The sequence below is a fragment of the Neltuma alba genome, unplaced genomic scaffold, assembly GCF_004799145.2.
Source record: "Neltuma alba isolate B1F8T4 unplaced genomic scaffold, ASM479914v2 tig00010362_pilon, whole genome shotgun sequence".
Classification (NCBI taxonomy): domain Eukaryota; kingdom Viridiplantae; phylum Streptophyta; class Magnoliopsida; order Fabales; family Fabaceae; genus Neltuma; species Neltuma alba.
The window spans coordinates 294,733-301,303 of NW_021635269.1; positions in this window are offsets into that span (position 1 = coordinate 294,733).

Consider the following 6,571-nt stretch of genomic DNA (forward strand, 5'->3'; position numbering starts at 1 on the left):
ATTCTCATGCATCCATGCATCTATGTGATTTTGAAGTGTTTTTGAACTGATAAATTGGTTGAATTGTGAATTTTTTGAACTTAATTTGCTAGAGAGTTGAAAATTGCACAGGATTTCGCTTTCTGCCACCCTTCACCGCAGCAAACATTTTCCTTCACCGCGGCGAAGCACCTTTTATCACATTAATGTAGCTCTCGGCCACACTTCACCGCGGCCAACTTATGTTTTCGCTGCAGCGAAGCAGGGCCCTTCTCCAGACTTGGCTCTTTATGAGCCTTCGCCGCAGTGACCCCCTAAAAAAAAGGGAAAATGACAACAAAATACCACCTGAATTCCAAAAAGACAAATAAGGGACCTGAATAAGCAAAATGACAAATAGGGCACTGGGTACCAATTTGGAATATAGATTTTTGGCCAAAAGATCGAATTGCCCTGATTGTCTCTGAACATTGAGTAGTGTATTCATGCAATAGAGAAAGGGAGAAACTGATTTCCTTCTATGAAACTAAATCCAAGTTCCTGCAGTCACCAAAAAGGATTTTTTGAAATCACGTTGCCACTGTCGTAGGAGTAGATTGCCATCGCTGAATTTGGTTACCATTGCTGAAATACATTGCCCTGTCTGAAATAACTTGTACCCCTTGAAATTGTCATCGTCGAAGAGGTTGCTGAAGTATTTTGATTATTCATGAGTGAGTAGAAGTTGATGGCAGGATTTGGATTATTCATTTTTGTGGCTGTTTCATGGTGAAATAGGAACAAGATTATTGCATTTGAGGGTTCATATTCAGTATTTGATGAATGATGAAGCAGAAATCAGAAAATAGTGGCAAGCAATTACGTAATGTAATTGCTGTCATATGTTTGCTGGTTTTTGGTAAATCCCATTTCGTGAATGGTAAATTTTAATATACATGTAGTTAATTATGAAAGTTAATAGTTCAATGTTTATTGTGATGTACTTCAGGTGCACGTTCACTGAATGATTTATTTATGCTTACAAGTTACTCTTCCGGTGAAAACAGGTTTACAAAACCCATTGAAGAAGTGGTCACTTTCACTATAAAAGTTGTAAATCCCATTATGTGTTTTGTAAAATTCAGCATGAAATTTTATTGGTGGTGAAAAGTAAGTTACTCATCCCCCGAAAATATGTTGCAAAATCTATTAACAAAGCGGTCACTTTTATCACAAAAGTTGTAAATCCCAACATATGTTTTGTAAAATTCAACGTAAAATTTTATTGGTTTTTAGAAACAAGTTACCTATCCCCTGAAAACAGGTTACAAAAGTCATTTAAGAAGTGGTCATTTTCACTATAAAAGTTGTAAATCTCACTGTGTGTTTTGTAAAATTCAGTGTGAAATTTTATTGGTTTTTAGAAACAAGTTGCTCATCCCCTGAAAAGAGATTGCAAAACCCATTTAAGAAGTGGTCATTTTCACTAAGAAAGTTGTAAATCTCACTACATGTTTTGTAAAATTCAGCATGGAATTTTATTGGTTTTTATAAACAAGTTGCCAATCACTTGAAAACATGTTGCAAAACCCATTGAAGAAGTGATCATTTTCACTATGAAAGTTGTAAATCTCACTATGTGTTTTGTCAAATTTAGTGTGAAATTTTATTAGTTTTTAGAAACAAGTTGTCCATCCTCTGAAAAACAAGTTGCAAAACCCATTGAATAAGTGGTCATTTTCACTACGAAAGTTGTAAATCCCACTATATGTTTTGTCAAATTTAGCGTGGAATTTTATTAGTTTTTACAAACAAGTTATTTATCTCCTGAAAACAGGTTGCAAAACCCATTAACAAAGTGGTCACTTTCACTACGAAAGTTATAAATCACAATATGTGTTTTGTAAAATTTAGGACAAATAGTTTAATAATACTAGAAAACCAAACAGCTTCACAACATTTTCTGAAAATGGTTTTATGCGAAGAACAGAGACAGAACCAAAAAAAGGAATGCTAGGCAATAACATTTTAACCTGTAGGGAGCCATCGAAAATTCAGGACAAATAGTTTAACTACATGTATAGTAAAATTTACCATTCACGTAATGGGATTTACCAAAAACTAGCAGGGATATGACAGCAGTTACGTTACGTAATTGCTTGCCATTGTTTTCTGATTTCCGCTTCATCTTTCTCACAGGTTCACTCCCTCTCTCACTACAAATCCTCTTTCCCACAACCAAAACCCACCAAATCAACAATCTCTACAGAATGGTGATGCGAAGGAGTAAGATAATAGCATTTCCAACATTCTTCTTTCCTTCTTCCCACATTTCATCAACGTCGGTCTTCCTCTCTCCTTTCTCTCACTTTCAGACAGGGCATTTTGGTCTTTTGGCCGAAAATATGAATTCCAGATTGGTACATAGTGCCCTATTTGTCATTTTGCTTATTCAAGTGCCTTATTTGTCTTTTTGGAATTCAAGTGGTATTTTATTGTCATTTTCCCAAAAAAATTTTTATTTAAATAATAAATTCTTTGCAATTTCAGCTGGTCTTCAGAAATTTTTCCTAGCTTAGATTCTTTATGCTCCTGCATCCCTTTTAAAATTGATAGAAAGTTCAAAGTCTACTTGTGCTTTTAGAAAATGAGGGTTGAACTTGGGCTAGTTATTCTCATGTTTTTGACAGATAGTAAATGATAATATGCTTTGAAATTATGACTATGTGGTTGTTAACCCTTGAGATTGATTAATTGAGATTTTAGCCTTGTTGGAAGGATTTTTGGGCCTAAAGTTATTAAATTGAGTGAATCTGCTTATTTCATATTTCTCTAGAACTTGTTTTAATTCTTAATCGAAGCTTAGTGAATCAATTTTTGTAAACATGATAGAGGCATTCGATTTCAAATCCTCGTTTCCCAAACACAAACCCAATCACTTTACCATTGTAAACCCCTTTGGGCCTTTATCTTGAGTACATGCATGCAATTATTTTGTATATAAAAAAAAGAGTAGAAGAAGAAAAGAGATACTTAAAAAAAAAAGAAAGAAAGAAAGAAAAAAAGAAAGAAAGAAAAAGAGATAAAGCAAAGAAAAGAAAGGATAAAGATATAAAAATTATAAAATAAAAACTAAGTAGCTTCTCCCCTTGCTTTTATTTAAATTAATTTTGTCTTAATAATTTGTATGCTTGTACTCATTTCTATTTTTATTCTCATTCCATTCATTTCAATTGGCCTTCATTCCCAATTCTAACCCCTAAAAGTCCTCTGGATTTGCAAAGTTGTTTCCCGTGGTAGAAAGGTAGAATTATTACAAGCCTATGGTAGAAATTGGATTGAGTAGATTTAGAGTGAAATAATCCCAAAACAAGTGAGTTTAGAGCGAAACACTTATCTGTGAGATAGATCTCTTTTGATCAATCTTTTGAGTTAATTGTCCATTGTGTTCCTTTTCCTAGCATATCCTTGTTTTACTAATGTCAAACCCTGTGAGAGTTTCCTACTAATCTTCTGCTTTCATCTTTAAGCATGGTAGTGTTTCTCTTTGTGCTAGTATCTCTTTAAATTATTCTTGAGCTTTGTCCAGGAGTACAAAGGTCTAATTATAGGAATTTGATTGAGCTTAAGTTATTATTATCTTTTCATTACATTATCCATGATTTTGTGGTATTTTCTGGCCCTTTTTAATGATAATTGTGCTTAATTTAGATTAAGAGTCCTTACTTTAAGTTAGTGTCTTTTTGAGGATAAAATTGTCATAATTGGTTATTAATTGTATTCAATTGATTTCTAGGACAATTGATACTTCAATTTGTTGCTTTTTATTGTAGGACACTAGAGACTGGGCCAGAATTGAAGAACTCAAGGCACAAGAAGCAAGAGAGGAGCCTCTGCCTCAGTTCTCCGCGGCACACTTCTGCTTTCACCACGGCGAACATCGTCCGGCAAGAAGGAAAGCTCTTGGCCATGGTTCGCCGCGGCGAACCCCTCATATCAGCAAATTTCAGACCCGACCATTTCGGGAAAATCTGACCTACCCACCTCCAGGAATCGACCCATACACGTAATTTTTGGGTTAGAAACCCTATTTTGGGTATGGGTGAGGTCAGACATAAGGAGGGAGCCACCACCTACGTTTCTATCATCATCTCTTCTCATCTTTCCCACAGAACCCTAATCCTCCATCTCCATCTTTCTCCCCTTCCATTTTCCCTGCACTTCTTCTTCATCCACCTTCATTTCCTTCATCTCCTAACCATTATGGCTGAAGATTTACCTCTGGTTGGAGCGGATTCTAAGGCTATGATAAGCTAAGCTTTTCCAACTCTTGAAGATGGTGGAGTAGCATGAGTTTCCAAGCTTCAAAGGGGAGTTTTAGTTTTAATCTTTGGTTTCTAGCTATGTGTTTATAATTTCCTAGGTATAGGAGTTGTAAAGTCTTAGTTAGACACTTTGATTAATTCTGTAATCATTGGTTAGTGATTAACTTTTGTAATTTGGATTGATTGATGTTGAACATTGTGCTTAAATATATGTAGTTGCATATATGCTTATTGTAACTCTCATGATTCTCTCCGATCTTGCATGGTTATGTTTCGGTACTGAGTTGATTGTGTGTTACATTGAGCCAATTGCATGATCATTCCAAATTTACACATTAGGGAAGCTAAACAAAGTTTTCATTAATGAGTTCATTAATGAAAGCTTTGGACTCATTGAGTTAATGAGGTTCTTATTAAGAAAACCTAATGGATTTGTGAAACTCCCAATATTTAAGTGAACTATGATTGCCATCAAAACCATTTTCAAGAGATTTCCTATCAATCATTTCCATTACATCATTATTATCTTAAAACACTAAAAACATAGTATCTTAGGTTTGTTTTCATTGCATTCAGTTTAGGCACCATTCATTTAAATGTTAAAAACCCAAAAACCCCTTTTTCATTACATTGCATGGCATTTAGTCTAACTTAGGTAATTAATTAAGGCTCCCAAGCGTGAAACGACCCGAGTTTGCACTACACTGTATAGCTTAGATTTATTTTTGATTGAGAACCCCAAAGCGAATGATAAAAAGGCTCTCGCCACATAGTGACCAAAAAAAGGCCCAAGAAGGTACGGGTACTTAAAGCGTGATTGTTCTATTGCAGGTATGTCTTAAAGCATCCAAAACAAACAAGTAGTACATCAACAGTGGATGCTCCAGACACATAACAGGTGATATCAAGAAGTTCTCATCACCCAAACCAAAAGAAGGAGGCAAAGTGAGCTTTGGTGGAAATCAATCTGGGAGAATAGCTGGAATCGAAGAAATAGGAAGTGATAAAGGAATGAAAGTTGAAGATATCTACTACGTAGAAGGTCTATGTCACAACCTACTCAGTGTTAGCCAGAGCACCGACAAACACAACTGGGTGATCTTCAATTCAGAGGAATGTCTAGTAATAAGCAAAGATAATTTACCATTGAAGAAGAAAGAATTAAATGTAAAGCTGAGAGCTCCACGGGACAGTAACTGCCATGCTATTCAAATTGATCCAAAACTTTCTGAAAACTATTTTGTTAGCAAAAATGAGGGAAGTTGGCTTTGGCATAAATGTCTTGCTCATGTGAATATGAATCAGCTTTCAAAATTAACAAAAACGAACTTAGTTATTGTCACATCCAGTAATATGACAATTAGGAATAAGAATATCCCTAAATATTTAAAGGCCAAAAATGACAAGGAGAAATAGAAGAATTTTGCTGGAAAATAATTATTATAATTTTTCAGGCCAATTATGAAAAGTTTGACTAGTTAAGGAAAATTAGTCAAGAATAATTATGGAAAAATAATTTTGAGTCTCAGAAAATTAAGAAAAAATAAAGACAATATTCCTTGAGAATTATATGGGATTATAAAATTGGTTTTATGACCAATTTGCCCTTAGACAATTTACAAAGGAATTTAAGGGCAATTTAAGCTAGTTTAAGGTTTTTATTTAGAAAATTCCAAATAAATATTTTTAAGAAGAATAAAATCCCAAGAAAATTTCTATGATATCCCAAGGAATTATAAGAGATTATGGAATTAAAAGAAGACCCTCAAGTATCTAGGATTTTTTCCAATTCTTTTGAAAAGTGGAAAAATCAATAAAAAGAAGGAAATTAGTTTTCCTTTTTAATTTAATTATTGGAAAATTAAATTTGAGACAAAGAGAAAAATTTAGAAAGATAAAAATGAGGAGAATAATTTATGGATCTGACAGAAAATAATTACAGGGGCCAGAGCACTGTAATTATCGAAAAGAAGTTAAACCTAGAGTAAAAGTGCACTGATAAAGCAAGACTAGAGTCTTGCAATTCAAATGGTTCACACTTAGCCATGTGTCAAGCCTCTAATGGATGGTAATTAAAGCTTTCCAAGTGTCAAACCACCAATGGAGAGGATCTTGATTTTGGAATTTAATTACATTATGATTTAAGTTAATTAAGAGAGAGGTTTAAGACTAATTAGGCACTTGACACTTGGCTCCTCATTAATGATGGTTGGTGGGATATTTTGGTGCATTGAATGAGCTTTTCCTCCCCCTAAATCTGATCCATATTTCGTGCAAGGCATGAAGAG